At 40.8% G+C, this 16,972-nt stretch overlaps 1 protein-coding gene across 3 annotated transcripts in view; it reads right to left on the reverse strand.

Moving 5' to 3' along the window:
• Window positions 1-16,972, reverse strand: part of LOC117962508 (filamin-A-interacting protein 1-like) — a 60,291-nt gene that overhangs the window by 38,865 nt on the left and 4,454 nt on the right. Inside the window, exon 1 of one of the 3 annotated variants that reach the window (XM_034917839.2) lies at window positions 6,240-6,604. The exons of the other annotated variants lie outside the window; for them this stretch is intronic. The gene's annotated coding sequence lies outside the window, so the exon portion shown is untranslated. Of the gene's footprint in view, window positions 1-6,239; window positions 6,605-16,972 lie in introns of those variants that run through there. 3 annotated transcript variants of the gene reach the window in all.

The raw sequence follows: 16,972 nt of genomic DNA on the forward strand, positions 1-16,972 counted from the left end.
GACTTCTAGCACAAAAGGGATGTGCCAGAACTGTTTGTGACACTAGTCTTACCTGCATTAAATGCCGCCCTAATTTATATCCTGTTAATGATGTCTTAATGCTTCCAGGAGTATACTGAACCGTTCTATCTTAGCCTCTGGTCCAGTCTCTCTGGCATTTAGATAACTGTAGCTAAACAAGGTGTGGACAGGTGGAGGCAGCTGTCCAGATTCCACTGCTTCTTTAGCATTAAAAAAATGTATTTGAAAAATGAGTTAAACCCAACAACAGCTTTAAGTGTGACTATAAAAGGAACCAGAAATCTATTGGGGTGTGGGTTGTGTTAACTGACTGGCGTTTGGCAGGAAAGAGAGTCTGTATATGTGGATTTGATACTGTTACTGTGGTATATAACATATTCAACTAGTCAATTTAACAGGAGAGCTGTTAGACTGAATCAAGGCTTTCCAAACCCAGTCCTTGATCACCATTACCAGTAACGGTACCATATACATGTTTCTATCTAATTACATGGTAGACTCATGGGGCACTGTCACAAAGACGGCCGGAGTGGGTGGCGTCAGACCAGAGCCAGGAAATAAAACAACAAGAGAGAGGTGGAGTTTGGTGGAGCTGAGCGAATGGTCTCGCTCAGCATTTAATAAATAAACAGAACAGCAAAATAAAAAGGTTGTAACATACAAAAACACAGGGCACGGCACTGGTAGCCAAAATAAAGAGACAAACAAAACGGACTATACAGACAAACACGGTAATTTCCTTCTCTCCACACCCGTTCTCCACTCACCGAACACACCCAACTTGAATCCCAGCACGTGAATTAATTATGTGCAACCTCGTGCTCACATATTACATACTTTAAATGCACGTGAAGTGATGTGCAATCCCGTGCCTAAATACAATTATACAATTTAAATCACACGTGAAACACAGACCCATTTATATCCCGTGTACCAATCTCTATACACCAACATTAACACAGCACACGCAACATACAACACAGAAATGCACACAGGGGCGGAGCACATTGCCACAGGCACAATTACATATAGGATCGTTTTCTCGTTGACTACATCTTCATTGACTTGAATATTGTTTTAAGGGAAGTGCAGATTTATAATATTTAGGTCCCTGAGGAATTAAGTTAGGAACCACAGACTCAAATTAAGCAACTAGTGATAACAGAACGGCTTGATAAAACCAAACGAGAACAAAATGATAAATATAATCAAATGGAGAACTGTGTCATGAGAAAGATAGTCTTTAAGTCTTTCCTGTGATGGTGACAGTTCACTTAACCAGTGAGGGTTTGTCACCACGTGGGAATTTGTAATGGGACCATCATGGCGCTATACTAACACTCCTTGCTACTGTGTACTTATGATAATGGGCTTTGAAAACATGAAATAAAGGGCACCGGTTGCTCGCATGTATGCATGTGCATGAAGTACAAAGTTTCAAATAGCAGGCATGCATGGCTAAGATGCCTTGGGTTATATCCCTATAGTGTAATGTGCACCATGTCTAACTGTAGTTTCAGAGATCTCTTCCCAAGGTAATGTCTAACTGTAGTTTCAGAGATCTCTTCCCAAGGTAATGTCTAACTGTAGTTTCAGAGATCTCTTCCCAAGGTAATGTCTAACTGTAGTTTCAGAGATCTCTTCCCAAGGTAATGTCTAACTGTAGTTTCAGAGATCTCTTTTCAAGGTAATGTCTAACTGTAGTTTCAGAGATCTCTTTTCAAGGTAATGTCTAACTGTAGTTTCAGAGATCCCTTTTCAAGGTAATGTCTAACTGTAGTTTCAGAGATCTCTTTTCAAGGTAATGTCTAACTGTAGTTTCAGAGATCTCTTTTCAAGGTAATGTATAACTGTAGTTTGAGAGATCTCTTTTCAAGGTAATGTCTAACTGTAGTTTCAGAGATCTCTTTTCAAGGTAATGTCTAACTGTAGTTTCAGAGATCTCTTTTCAAGGTAATGTCTAACTGTAGTTTCAGAGATCTCTTTTCAAGGTAATGTCTAACTGTAGTTTTAGAGTTCTCTTTTCAAGGTAATGTCTAACTGTAGTTTCAGAGATCTCTTTTCAAGATAATGTCTAACTGCTGTTGCAGGTAATCACTTATGTTTTTAAGGTGAAAGATAAAAAATGTTAAAGAGGACTGGGTCTGCTTTTTTTATATATATAATGGCAGAAACAAAATACCAGGTGGTCCTGTCATAAAGTGCATGTCTCTTCAGTCAACATTCTTTGAATTCACTTGGAATTACTTGGCTTGCCTCAACATTTGAGAATGTAATATGTCTCAAAAGGTCACTGTGAGCAAGCACTCTGACCCCTGTCATAAATATTTCTGGATTCATATTGCTGGCCCCTCTTTATGGTTTTATATTTACACACAGTTAAAACTCCAGCATTTGCTGTTAAATACTTTGAACCAACAGCAGTTGGTTCAAAGTATTTAACAGCAAATGCTGGAGTTTATTACTCATCTTACTGCATTTCAAATTATTGCAGTTTCTTTTATAAAAAGGTATCCGTTTTACTCATATACTCATAAACTGTTTATCATTGCTGTTTAACAAAAAAAAAATGTTTTAAAATAAATGCAACAACATTGGTTATACAGGGTGTCCCACTGAAAGTAGCCCCCATAAGTAGTACATGTATTACAAAGTACAAAATAAATAATAAATAAATAATCACATGATGGAGCAGCACTGACATGTACAGGAATCCTCGTTATTACAAACTTGCTTTATAAATGTCACTCCCAACGTGAACATGGACTGAATGCCAACATCTAAGTAAAATACTTACAGGGCTACTTTCAACTGGGACACTTGTATCGTAAGCTACAGGCTTGCAGAGGCCCTGAATTAAAAAAGACAAGTACTCTGTAGAAACGAATGGGTTTCATTTATTGTTCTGTTGTTGTGCCTGTAGCAGAATAACTGCTAGAAATTGTATTTTGAGAAGTTAAGGTGTGTTTACAGCACTGAGGTGGTGCAGCTTAGATGCATTCTGTGATACTGGAACTAACAGATACAAGTAATAGTCTTTTCATCCAATGAACTGTCAGAAAGTTTAAAAAAAATAAACTTCCTATTCATAAGTCCTTCACTTTTAGTGCTTTGCTCCATAATGCAGTTCCGTGACTAACTTTCTATTCAAACGACAACTGCTCTTATTGTGTTGCATGCACTCGAGTCTATTAAAATAGTGCCGCAGGGAGTGATTTATGGTATGCTGAGAGGGTCAAGATAGAGGACGATTAACGCACATTAACTGACAGCCCTAATATCTATTTATTTCTCTCTCTAAGGTGCCATATCTCATTTCAAGTAGGATGACGGAGTCTACTACACACTACAAAGGGGTTTAGAGTAGAAAATTGCTTTTAGATGGCAATGGTTTATTAAGACATGTAAGTACTAAACACACCCAGTTAAAACAACACAACCAGCCCGCTTTAATCTTTGTATTTCATTTATAGGTTAGCCACACATTCACAGAAGGGCTGACTAGATATGGATGCATCTAGTTGGGCCAAAGATCCCAACACACAACCTTCAGACCTTGGGTTTACAGTTTTAATTATCACTGAGGTACTCAGTCCTCCCTTTCAGTGAATGAAATGTATTTCAAAATACCTTTTGTAACTAGAAATCCAATAATATACTATATTACAGCCCTTATAAAAATTCCACATAGTAAAAGCAGAGCAAAATGTAATAAAGCATAGTGAACACACGGTAAAGCATAGTTAGGCATTGTAAAGAATAGCAAGGTATAGTAAAGCATATTAATAAGCATGGCAAGCCATGGTAAATGCATAGTATAATCATGGGGAAACTGCAATAATACAGTGCAAAAATACCATGGTAATCTTTTATAAGGGACACACTTTTTGCTTTCCAATTCAAAGTATAGCATTGTTTTGTGTTTTAATGTACCATCTGCTGTGTTGCTCATCCTTTCCACCAGTATGTAGATGTAGGAGTGATTTCAGCTTCACTGAACTGAATGGCAAAAAAGCTGGGACTTAACCTCACTCAATGCCTTCATGTAAACATTGATGAATTATAACCTTTTAACTGTGTGCCATGTCGTGTACTGTAAATCTCAAATACATACCTGTGCCGTCATTAATTTACAGTGCTGTTCCAAATTAATATCGAAAGTAAAAATGTCCACAGATTCATTATTGATTCATGTGTGGAACACCATAGGAATAACAGTTAATCCATAGAAATTCATACGGATTGTAACCATTTTATGTATGCTTTTATGTATATACTGGGGTTGTTTTGTTCCAGTAACTTTATTGGGTGTGTTTTTCTGGACGGTACTCAACACATTTATATTGATGAGTAACTATGTTTTTGTTTCTTGAAATACATTGCCAGTCATGTCTTACGAGAATCTACGCCATGTTTGGTTTCAGTGCAGACATTCAGAGTATCACTGGACTTTATTAAACTTTGACATCACCTAACTGGCAAATCGAAACGGGTATATTAAGCAAGCTGCTGTTATTGTGAGTGCAAACACACAGGTACAGTGACAGGCAGTGCAAGGGCTTGGCAGAGCCACTCTCTCGCAATTATCTTTCCTTACCATTTATAAAAAACAAAATGTGCCCACGGAAGAGAATTCAGCATGACAGCTGCAGCTGTTAACACATTGATTATGATGCAGCAGCTGTATCATACAATTACCGAGGGACTCAAATGAACTATCTCTATAAAACTCACAGAGGAGAGGCCTGAGGTTCCCTCCCCAGTGAAATCCCTGACAGACATGACCTTTATTTCCAGTAAGGTTTGAGGAAGTGATAACTTTACTGCCATGGCAATTAGGTAACAGACCTGTTGATTTAAAACAGACCTAGATTACGAATTAAATAACTCTCACACACAGTCATAGCAGGGAACTCGATTCCAATAATAATGTCGTCCTGCCCACCTTGATACAGTACAATACCTACTAACAGAGTGATGTGTTTTTATAGGGGGTTTAAAATGCAGACACTGTTCAGTGATATATTGTGCTAAATAAACAAATATATTAAATAATCCGTTGAGATATCATATGGCAGCTTCCGGGGCTGTATCATGACCAGGTAAAGAGTTTGTAACACTTCATGCACTTATGTACTGTACGTAGTGAATAACTGCTGGTTCTGCTGTAAAATATTAGAGAAGACAAGAGGGCTCTGCCTCTTGAATAGATGTTTTGCAGTCATAGAAACGTGGTGTTGATTGTAAAAAAACAAAACAGGGTCTGTTATTCCCTATGGTCTGAGATTGCTGTACTGGAATAGCAGTGTGATGTCACTGTTAACTCTCTTTCCTTATCATCTGGCTGTTATTGAAATAATGACACAGTGACAACAAACCCACAATGAGGAGAGAGTAATGCCATTTTATATATGCTTTACCATACCTCTGGGCTTTACAGCGCTTACCTGTGCTTTACCACACTTTCACTTTGCTAATCACACACTATGCTTTTACTAAGGGAAACTTTTCTAAGGGTCTTAATGTCTTGTGCATTAGATCAGAAAAAGGCCATGCAGCTGAGGTAATGTGTAGGTATCTGAACCCCAAACATTCACAGACTGTTATGGCTTGCTTTAGAGCTAGTAAAATTGAATCAACTGATGACCTGTCCAAAGGCAAATTATTTCAAGAAACATTTGCGTTAAGCTTTTGTTTTCAAAGTTAAACAGCTACATCTCAAAAATAAGAGCAGTAATCCCTCTTGATTTACAGCAGGATTCTTGATTTACGCCTGTTTGTGGTCTTTAATCTTTGCACTTTAACCTCAAGAGACACAATAAATGTGTTCTTCCTTTGCAATCCAACATGTTTTATTGCTGTTTTGCAGTAAACCATTAGTCATTGTTTCTTGTAAAGTTCCAGTTCTAACAAGTGACTTCACACAGGAAATCTTACACACAGTGATTCAGGACTCAACTGATATGCTATTCCAAGTCCTGAGAGTAACCTACAGTATGTTCTTAAGAACATGAATCAATATGAAAAACCTTATAAATATGAATATTACGTTCTATGCCTGTTGGATCGTATAATTATCTTCGTTGTTGATATTTAACACAGCAATCCCATTCCGAGTTTAAAACAACATTAGCCAATAAAAATGAAAGTGGAAAATGAACTGCTCATCCAGTCCAGTATGAGAATGCTGCTATGAGTCACACAGTCTGTGTTCCTACCTGATCAGAATACTGTCACCACAGTCAGGGTAATCCTAATGAAAAGACAAGAGCCTTGACCCACAGCAGCAGCGTAGTCCTCCAATGGGTTTACCTCAGCAGTTCAATGCCTCCAGCGTAGGGGAACATTGGATGAGAAGTCTTATTATTATTATTATTCTCCTGCTTTGAGTACAGCAACCACTGATGTCATGCAGGAAATGTTGTACACCAAAAATGAAAGAGTGTACTTTCTTCTCACAATGTTTCAGCCTAGAGAGAGAGAGAGAGAGAGAGAGAGAGAGAGAGAAGGGGAGGAGGAAGAGGTCCCAGCACCAGATATATATTCCCACCCAGGTTTTGTTTGTTGATGAAATGTTCTCGTCCCTTTTCTTGTTCTGTGTCTGATTTAGGGGTGGGTTTGTGGGACTGAGCAACACGTCTATATTTAAAGAGTGTTCTCACCCAGTCATGTCAAGCAGCAGCTGAGAAGTTTGAGATGGGTTTTTCTCAGCCTCTCAACAGCTGAGCTATCAGGCTAGTATGCATCCACGCAACTCCAGTCTCTGCTCTAAGCTACAGGATAGGAATAAACCAGTCATTTAGCAGCCTGTATTTTTTCATCTTCAAGGCTAATTTAAGTCAGTAAAATGCATTGGACTCGGGGCATAAAAGGCTAAAAATACTGCAGCATTTTTTTTCTCTGACTACAGCGTATATTTTGGAAGTAGTGAAGCTGAGCCATTAAAAGCCTTGTTTAGTTTTTCTTACAATAATTAATAGTAATAAGGGGAGTGTCAACAGGATGAATGTAAGTATTAATATAGTACAGTATATATTAATTGTAAAGTTATACAGTCAGTAGTAAAAGCTATTTGTAAGGCTTGCTTACATTAAAGCATATTATAATCATAATCCCAAGTATTATATCCGATTACATTACACTACAAATTCTAATGATTTCTGCTGACACCGAAATGCTGGTAGGGTGTCAATGGCCGTGATATCACTGCAGTCAAACACTGTTGGTCTATTTCATTTTACATTTTTAAATACAAAATAAATAAGTGTGGCTTTTGTATTTAATTTAGAAACCCATGTTTACAGGTGGAGAAGCCTTTACTAGATAATATATGAAGCAGATACACACAATAGGAGGAGTTGAGAAGTGCCAGGTTTTTTCCCCTCCAATAAAAAGGTGTCAGTGCTCTTTAGGCATATAAAAATGTTAGTTAACAGGTAATTGCCAGTCAGTCAATGGAATGAGCACTGCCCAACTTTGACACCATTAAAGCACAATACTCCACTGACGTTTAAATAAACAGAATATTTGCAAAGTTTATGTATGCTTTTGAAAGCTTTTCCCCTGGAATATTATCATTTCTGAAAGCAGATCTTGATTTACGATCTGAGATTTTTAAACATGCCAAAGGCAGGGGAAATTAGTGTTGAGCTGCAAGGGACCTGTTAAAAGTTTTTTTTTTTTCTTTTTTTATCTGAACAACTTGCTTGGGAATACTTATTATTAAAGCTTATATCTGAAATGCATTTTTGAAAACATTGGGTCTATCTGTTCTGTGCAAAATGCGATACCCTTCGATTTTGGTATTTTAATGCAGTGCTAGCATTGAATAATCACATCAAGTTATTTTACTTAGGGACAGTGGCAAGTAGGTTTCATAGCGAGAGTGAGACTGCACTTGTTTACTGGCTTTAAGAAATGTGAACTGGTGTAAAGGTCTGCTTGTCAATATAATTGTGTTCACAAAAGGATAAGATGGAAGTCAACAGACACCAAGGTACCATATTTTAAAATACAATTCAACCAGACTCTGCAGCTTTAAATATAAATAGCGACATACTGTATTTGCTAACAACATTCTAGCTAATGTTTAATAGAAACAAACAGTTGAGGCAGATTATTCCAAACTAAGGTTTTATCAAGTTCTTACTCTGTATGTTCTGAATGAATCTACACACCCAGATGAAGTAATGCAGTGGGATTTAGTAAGGAAGACGTCTCTTGTTTTAAGAAGGGGAAGTCTTATTTTTAGCCTTGAGCTGGTGGTCTTCCCATCTTCCCACTGCGAACCAGTGCTGTACTTGCGGTTAAAATGAGTCACATATAATACAGTGGCTACAGTAACCTAAATGTTTCCAAGCTGGTGCAGTATATAGAACAGACTACCCAGGTAGTGGCTGAGTTTTTACTGCATCTGTAATCTTTAAAAGCACAAGGGCCGATTACATAATGTGTTCGAGATTAATCCTGTGCTGCATGCAGCCAGCCAAAAACAACGAAAATGGACAGAAAATTGACAGCTAAATACATTTGCTATTTCATCACCGACATCAGCCTGAGCCATGTGTTTTAATATCTCCAAAAACATGGCTAAGGATATTTTTTTTAATTTATTTATTTAAAAAAGCCTACAAGAATACCTGGCATCTGAAGTGTTTGTGAGCGGATTGTGAAATCCTGTATGACTTGCTGTACGGTACTGCAGTTAGAGAAGGCACATGTGAGAGATCCCTAAAAGTCACACGGGTGCTTGAACTTCAGAGTTCGTCTGACTCTAATATGCAAATCCAGTAAATGTCAAGGCAGTTGCCCTTTTCTGTTTTTTTGCATTTAATTATTATGACTCTTGCCCCAAAGAGAACTGCCCCAGTCACTGTATGAATCTCACAGTTATATTAATGAATTTATTATTAAAATAAAAATGATTTTAATATGAAATGGGAACACAGTACAAAGAGAATTCTGATGTTCCCAGAGAACAGGTACTGATTGCATTAACAGATGAAAGCTACCTAAACTGTATGCTTACCAGTACATGTCAAAATTATAATTCCTGCTGATGTAAGTAGAAACATTAGCCTACATTTAGAAAAATAATTAAATCCATGAAAGGCTTTCTCCATATTTCCTTTTGTTTTAGATGGTTATCTTGTTCAAAAAGCTCTTGCAGTAAGTACATTAACCTAATGCTTGTGGGATCATTTGTAAAATTGCCCTGAGTTTCAACGGAAGACAGACTTATGGTAATTTAGTTTTAAACGGTATAATTTTGTGATTCTGTGAACTCTATTCTCTGGGGTTCAGGCTTTGCTTTTGACATTAACACCCTAATTACCCCCACAGTACTATACTTATTATATACACTCTGCGGTCGGGAGCCATGGAATATTCTATAAAAAAAAAATACAAGATCTGGAGTAAACACTTTGAAAATATTCCCCAAATAGCTATAAAAACGTATGAAAAATGATTTATAGCTCATTTAATAATTCAATAAATCTTACCCGTCATGAACTTCCATTCACTGTGTAGATGAAGCAATTCAAAAGCAAGATTGTATTTTAAGATAAATGATATCTGGTCCCACACTAGCTTAAAAAATACTCACGGTGTCCCTTACTCTTAGATAGGCTTACTATTTCACTTCATTCATTTTACATTTCACCCTCAAGACTACCTCAAATGAAGGCATGCAAACAGAGCATTCTTCAACCTAGTGTAGCAATACTGTAGATATCTGCACATGTGAAACCTAGTGAATGGAAGTGCATGACAGGTAGAGTTATGCAATGATTAGCTTTAACCTCTTAATAAACTCTCAAATGAAACTGCAGTAGTACTTGACATCTGTAATACCCTAATTGTTTACTAACAAGCTAACATGTAGCTGCGCGAACCAATTCTGATTACACTGAGCAGTTCCCTCAACTTCTCTTACCTGAAATAAAAGTCATTTCTGAACTAACAGTGAAGATAGTTACATATCAATGTCATTGTGGGTATTACATATCCAGTATGCCACTTTTTTGGAATGGGAAGGTGAACAACATGTTATACAAATTACACGTAATCTTTGCACAGCAAATCGATATTGAATTTAAACACATGTCTTTGTTGTGTATTTCTCTATTTTTGTGAATTACAGTATGCATCTGTGTAAGAGGTGCCCTTGGTCCAAAGATTGACACATGCATTTTAAAAGCTTTGCATTTAGACAATATATTGGAAGGTAAATCAGAACAGCCACATAGTCACTGAAACAAATGCTACTTATGAATCAATTTCCTAAATGTAAAACACACCTGGATCAATTTGATCCCCTGTCATGAAGTACATGTGTTCATGATTAAACACATGGTATGCTGACTAACCATATTGTAACACATGACGGAAACCAAATGTTTCTTGCACATAGTAAAATAAACTGAAATTATTCTACTAACATAACAAAGCCCGAAATACAAAACTAGTGTACATATTTTATGATAATCATATTACATTTTTATGTTATTTTTGCTAAATAAACTTGATTTCGAATTATGCATAAAACACAATGAAATGAAGTATATCATATATAACATTATAAATATATCATATGATATGACAAGCGGAATCTCTCTGCGTGATAACACTGTTGGACAACACTGTACATCATGGATACCAAACAAACTTCACAAAGACAGCATAACACTTAAGCATGTGCTTGAGCTGAATGAAAATAAAATCCAAGACCTTCAAAAAGGAAAGAGTCATATAATAGCTATAACTAGAGGACACGCCATGCGTACTTGGAACACTAGTAAATAAAGGCTAAAAATGGAAAGGATTATATTTAGAAAACAAGTCTTGTAGCAACAATCAGTTGTTAGTAGTTTTTAATGGAAAATGATATCAAATCAGTCATCGTGGGAAGTTTCTTGGAAACTTTAGTATCGGAACTAAATGCTATTTTCGTTTTAGCTGGAACACTGACCCATAAAAGCTTTCACATTGTACTAACTCAGAGGAAATGATTCATGTGTCATGCTGCTGTTTGCTTTGTAAAATGCCATCCTTTGGGATTGATGTTATCTCCAGTATAGAATGTTAAAAGGCTGCTGTGATGTCACAATTACCTTTTGCAGTTCCATGTAACTGTTATAATTGTATATTGGTCGGTATTTCATAGGAAATCGATTCAGCTTTCTCTAATCTGTAAAAAGTAACCTGACACCACTTCTAAATATAATTTAGAGTTTATACTTTATGCCCACTAGATCAGGTGTCTCCAACCCTGGTCCTGGAGAGCTACTGTGGCTGCTGGTTTTCATTTCAACAAATCTCTCAGTTACTTAATTGAACCAATTACAGGATTAATTAGTCAAGATTAACAGGCGTTTCAGATCTTTAACCACTGATGATGTACTATAAAATCTGCTGGATAGGGACTCTCCAGGACCAGGGTTGGTAACCCCTGCATTAGATCATTGCCTAGGTGAAAATATTTTTCAAAGTGCAGAGTTTTTAAGTAACCAGAAAAAATGTTTATTTATTTATTTATTTTAATGAATTGCTTGGTACATTGTCATGTTTAAGCAAATAAATGTATTATATGGATGCTGTAAAATTAGATCAAATAGGCTGAGGTGCTGTACAGTGGTACTGTAGTAGTAAAATGCAACACAACAAAATCAAAACACTCCAGGCAAATGACACACAGTTGGGTTCATACTAGATAATATAGAACATTCTAGCGACACACCTGCTTAATTTTCTATAGTGTTCAGAGCTGTGGTAGATTGAAGCGAATTTAGATAGCGTGTAAACTGGACCAGCTCTAGACCTGCAGGACAGTATAAATTGGGAAAGTAACTTAGAATGCAGTCAGAGCTGTGGCAGTCAGATCGAGGCCCTCCCAATGGCTACTAGAGGCCTCATTCCTACCTTGACACCTAATGTCTGGATCCCCTGGACAAAGCGTGCTCATTCATTCTCCTCTCCTAGAATGAACACTGGTAAGTACTTGCTTCAGATACCGTTACTAACTCCCTCTCCCCCTGTACTGCCTGCTACAAACTGTAAATTCTCCATCCTAAATTGCCGTTCTCTGACAAATCTCTGCTTCTCAACAAACTTATAACTGATACTAATCTTGATCTCCTCTGTCTAGCAGAAACCTGGCACTCTGTAAATGATAAGCATTCACTACATCTATCCACCCCAAATGGCTACTCGCTTTTTGACAAGCCACGCCTCACTGGTAGAGGTGGGGGCACTGCTGTTATTGCCAACTCTCTCTTTCCCAGCCTTCTCTTCATTTGAGCATCTCACTATCAAGCTCCCCTCTCCCATGTCCCTCACCCTTGCTGTTATATATATCGTCCACCAAAGAATAACTCTGCCTTTATTGCTGAATGCTTGCAATTCCTCTCCCTAATCTGCACTGCAACTGACAAAATTCTACTCCTTGGTGATTTCAACATCCATGTCGATTTGCCTTCTTCCCCTCTAGTGACCAACTTTGTCACGCTCTTGGACTGTCTCAATCTGTCAACATTCCCACTCACAACGTGGATCTGCTCATCACCTGGGGTCTTGATATCTCCAAGCTCTCAGTCTCAGATATCTCTCTCTCTGACCACTTAATCACTACCAATATTAATCTTCCTGGACCTTCTGCTGCTATTGATACTGTTATTTCCTTCTGTCCCAAAAATCTGCTAAATCCTATAATACTCTCGGAATGTGTCTCTTCTTCCCCTCTGACTGGTACTCTCCCATCTTCGGTCGATGATGCGGTGACCCTCTACAACGCCACCCTTACTCAGATCATAGACACAGTTGCCCCGCTTACAACCAGCACAGTGAAGAAACATTGCAACTATCAATGGTATACCCTGGAACTTCGACTGCTTAAGTCTGCCTGCCGCAAGTCTGAGCGCAAATGGAGGTCATCTGGACTAACAGTTCACACAGATATTTGGACCGATCACCACAGTAGCTACAGGCGTGCGCTTGCTACTGTCAGTGTGAAGTACTTCTCTGAAATCATATCCATGTGTGGTGGAGTGTCCCGCCCCTATATGTATTTGTATTATTTTTTGTATTTTTGTTTGCGGCGCAGGTCAAAGCGCCGCGTATTTGTTATTGTTTTTGTAATTTAAAAACTTTGTGAGGATGCGTGGCTGATCAGCTACTGATTATTTAACTAGCTGACAGTCACACATCCTTACTAAACTCGTGTAGACTGTGGCCGAGGGGTGATAAGATAATTAACAGCTAGTTAACTGCTCGGCCAGAATATAAGAACCTGCAACTGTCCGAGCTGGGGAGAATGTATTAGGTGTGAGAGCGAGGAGAGAGAGAAAACGAAACGAAACTTACCTTACAAATAACTGCTAAGCGTGCTGGTTTACACCAGCACGATATTTATTTTGTTTGGCCAACGTGCCTTTTTGTTTGTTGTGTTTTGTGTTGTTTGTTTAAATCTTTTGTTTATTATTTAATAAAAACGCTGAGCGCCGTAGCGTTCAGCTTCACCCGCCCATCCTCCAGCCTGCCTGGAGTATGGGCACCTCCCTGATGTGTGCCCATACGAAGACCCCCTCTTTGTGCAGGCCTTCGATCGAGGTGAGGTGGAGACCGCGGAGGAGTGGATCCGCCTGAAGGCCGTATCATCGCCGCAGGGGGATCAGGAAACCTGCCTCTCCTGCCTCAAAGGGGAGGAGTGGTGCTTTGCCGTCGGCAAGGTTGGGCACAAAGCACCCGACCAACCCCCTCCATGGCAGGAGGTGGAACTGCTGGTCCCGAAGAAGGGAAGGAGTGGTGGTGCCAAGAAGGCAAAGAAGCAGGCTCCAGAGCCTGCGTGGGAGGATCCCGAATGTCCTGCACCTGAGTGGGCGGAGCCCGAACGTCCACAGCCCAAGAAGGGGGAGTCGGTGCATCCACAGCCCAGAAGGTGGAGAGGTAAGCTGCAGCAGCAACAGCAACTGCAGCAACAGCAGGAGGAGGTCAGGGATGATGGCTGGGAGATTTATGTTACAAACCTCGTGGCGGAGTTATGCCCTGGCTGTGGGGCATATGGGCACATGTTGGCCATATGTCCCACGCAATATGAAGAGGGGGAGCGTGACCATCCAGCGCCCAGAAGGGGGGAGCCCGTGCATCCAGCGCCCAGAAGGGGGGAGCCCGTGCATCAGGCGCCCAGAAGGGGGGAGCCCGTGCATCCAGCGCCCAGAAGGGGGGAGCCCATAGGTCCAGAACCTAGGGCTCCAGCAGCAGAGGAAGAATACCTGCTGCCTCTGCCTCCGCCACCTCCACCACTTCCACCACCAGGAGCAGAGCAGCGGGAGCTGTCTCTGCCTCCACCACCTCCACCGCCAGGAGCAGAGCAGCAGGAGCTGCCTCTGTCTCCACTGCCAGGAGCAGAGCAGCAGGAGCTGTCTCTGTCTCCAACACCTCCACCGCTAGGAGTAGAGCAGCAGGAGCTGCCTCTGTCTCCACCGCCAGGAACAGAGCAGCAGGAGCTGCCTCTGTCTCCAACACCTCCACTGCTAGGAGCAGAGCAGCAGGAGCTGCCTCTGTCTCCACCGCCATGGGAGGACTGCTTGCAGCTCTCACCTCCACCAGCAGAGGGTGAATACCTGCTGGTTCCGTCGCAGCCGCCGTGGGAGGACAGTTTATCGCTCCCACTTCACCAGCAGAGTGTGAATACCTGCTGGTTCCATCTCCACCTCCACCAGCAGAGGGTGAATACCTGCTGGTTCCACCTCTTCCGCCATGGGAAGGACTGCTCCTGCCCTGCCTCGCACCACCCAAGGATGCCTGCTATGCATCGCCTGGGGCTGCCTGTGGCTCCGCATCGCCTGGGGCTGCCTGTGGCTCCGCATTGCCTGGGGATGCCTGTGGCTCCGCATCGCCTGGGGCTGCCTGTTGCTCTGCATCGCCTGGAGAGCCACCAGTTACAGGGTACGAGGGAGAAGTGGAGCTCCCGCTGCCACCTCTATGGCCAGGGGCTCCCCTCCCGAGTTCGCCTCCCGAGGGTCCGCTGCTGCTGCCGTCACCTCCCGAGGGTCCGCTGCTGCTGCTTTCGCCTCCTGAGGGTCCGCAGCTGCTGCCGTCGCCTCTCGAGGGTCCTGCTTCACTACCAGTCCTGCCATGCAGCAGGAAATACTGTGGCTGGAGCCCCATGAAGGGGAGCTGCCGCCCATGAAGAAGGGGGGGAGGTCAGGAGACCAGCTCCCCCCGCAGCAATTTCGTTGCAGGAGAACGGGTGGCCGGAGCCCCACGGAGGGGAACTGCCGGCCATGAAGAACATCCCACCGTGGCCGCCACCTTTGGCCCGTTGCTGCCCCTGTTCCTGGGCCAGGACTGCTAGCCAGGACTTTGAGGACTAAGGGGGGAGGTGGCCGCAGTTATTTGTACTTACCTTACAAATAACTGCTAAGCGTGCTGGTTTACACCAGCACGATATTTATTTTGTTTGGCCAACGCACCTTTTTGTTTGTTGTGTTTTGTGTTGTTTGTTTAAATCTTTTGTTTATTATTTAATAAATACGCTGAGCGGCGTAGCGTTCAGCTTCACCCGCCCAGCCATTGTTTTGTTTCTGGTACTTGCTGGTCCGTGACGTCACCACACCTCACCACTGCAAGCCATCCTTCACACCATGGGACACGGTAAACCAAATATTCTCTTCAAAACAATTGATCAAATCCTGCATCCAGCCATCGATAAATCCATCTCCCATTCATTCTCCTCTGATTTCTCACCTGCCACGACTTCTCCTCTTTCTTTCAGAAAAAAATCGACACCATCTATTCTACGCTCTCCTGCCATAAACCCAGTATACTACTTGACCACCTTGAGTCCCCTTCGATTGCCCCTTCTGCTCTCTCTTCCTTCTCTCCTCTCTCCATTACTGATGTCTCCAGCCTATTGTTGAAATCAACTACTGCCACGTGCCCCTTGGACCCCTGGCCAACAAATCTCATCCGTCTGTGCTTCTGATCTTGCTCCTTCCATTATGCACACTCTCAACCTGTCCCTGGTTTCAGGCCTGGTTCCTTCAGGACTGCACGAGTAATGCCAGTGCTCAATAAACCCTCCCTTGACCCGGCTGCCTTATCTAACTTCCGTCCCATATCCAATCTTCCTTTTCTCTCCAAAACTCTTGAAAGGGCTGTAATCTGGTCATTTACTTGAGTTACACTTCCACCAACTGGTAAGCTGGGAGACACCAAAGTGCAACACTCAAAATCAACGTGCCTCTCAACATGCAGATATGGACAGGTCTCTGCAAAAGGCCAATAGGTAAACTTCAGATTGTTTATTTTTTTATTGTAGGATAATAATTTTCTTGTAGATATTTCAATTTCTGTATTTGTTTGCAGTATACGGTTTTTAAAACGTTATCAGTCTCTTTAAGCATATCCATACAAGTACGGTGTTAATTTACTGCAGGGCTAATAAAAAACTTCAAACTTTGTAGTACTCCTGTTTATTTTATGATTGAGTGCTTACAGTAATCAATGTGAATTTATGACGCAAATGATTTGGTACTGTCAATATCAATTTGTTTTGTTCTATCAATATAGACCCAGTGTATATTAGCTCTACCAAAGTGTACCCCCGTAACACCCCTAAGTAATGTCAGAAAAAACATCAGTATGGAATACAATGTCAATATACTAGTTACAAACATACAGAGTAGCTACATAAAGTATTTGGATATGAAATTACTGTAAAGCAGCAGTGTGGAGTTGTGGTTAGGGCTCTGGACTCTTGACCGGAGGGTTGTGGGTTCAATCCCCAGTGGGGGACACTGCTGTTGTACCCTTAAGCAAGGTACTTTACCTAGATTGCTCCAGTAAAAACCCAACTGTATAAATGGGTAATTGTATGTAAAAATAATGTGATATCTGTATAATGTGAAATAATGTATAATGTGATATGTTGTAACAATTGTAAGTCGCC

Source organism: Acipenser ruthenus, chromosome 5, assembly GCF_902713425.1.
Source record: "Acipenser ruthenus chromosome 5, fAciRut3.2 maternal haplotype, whole genome shotgun sequence".
NCBI classification, from domain to species: Eukaryota; Metazoa; Chordata; class Actinopteri; order Acipenseriformes; family Acipenseridae; genus Acipenser; species Acipenser ruthenus.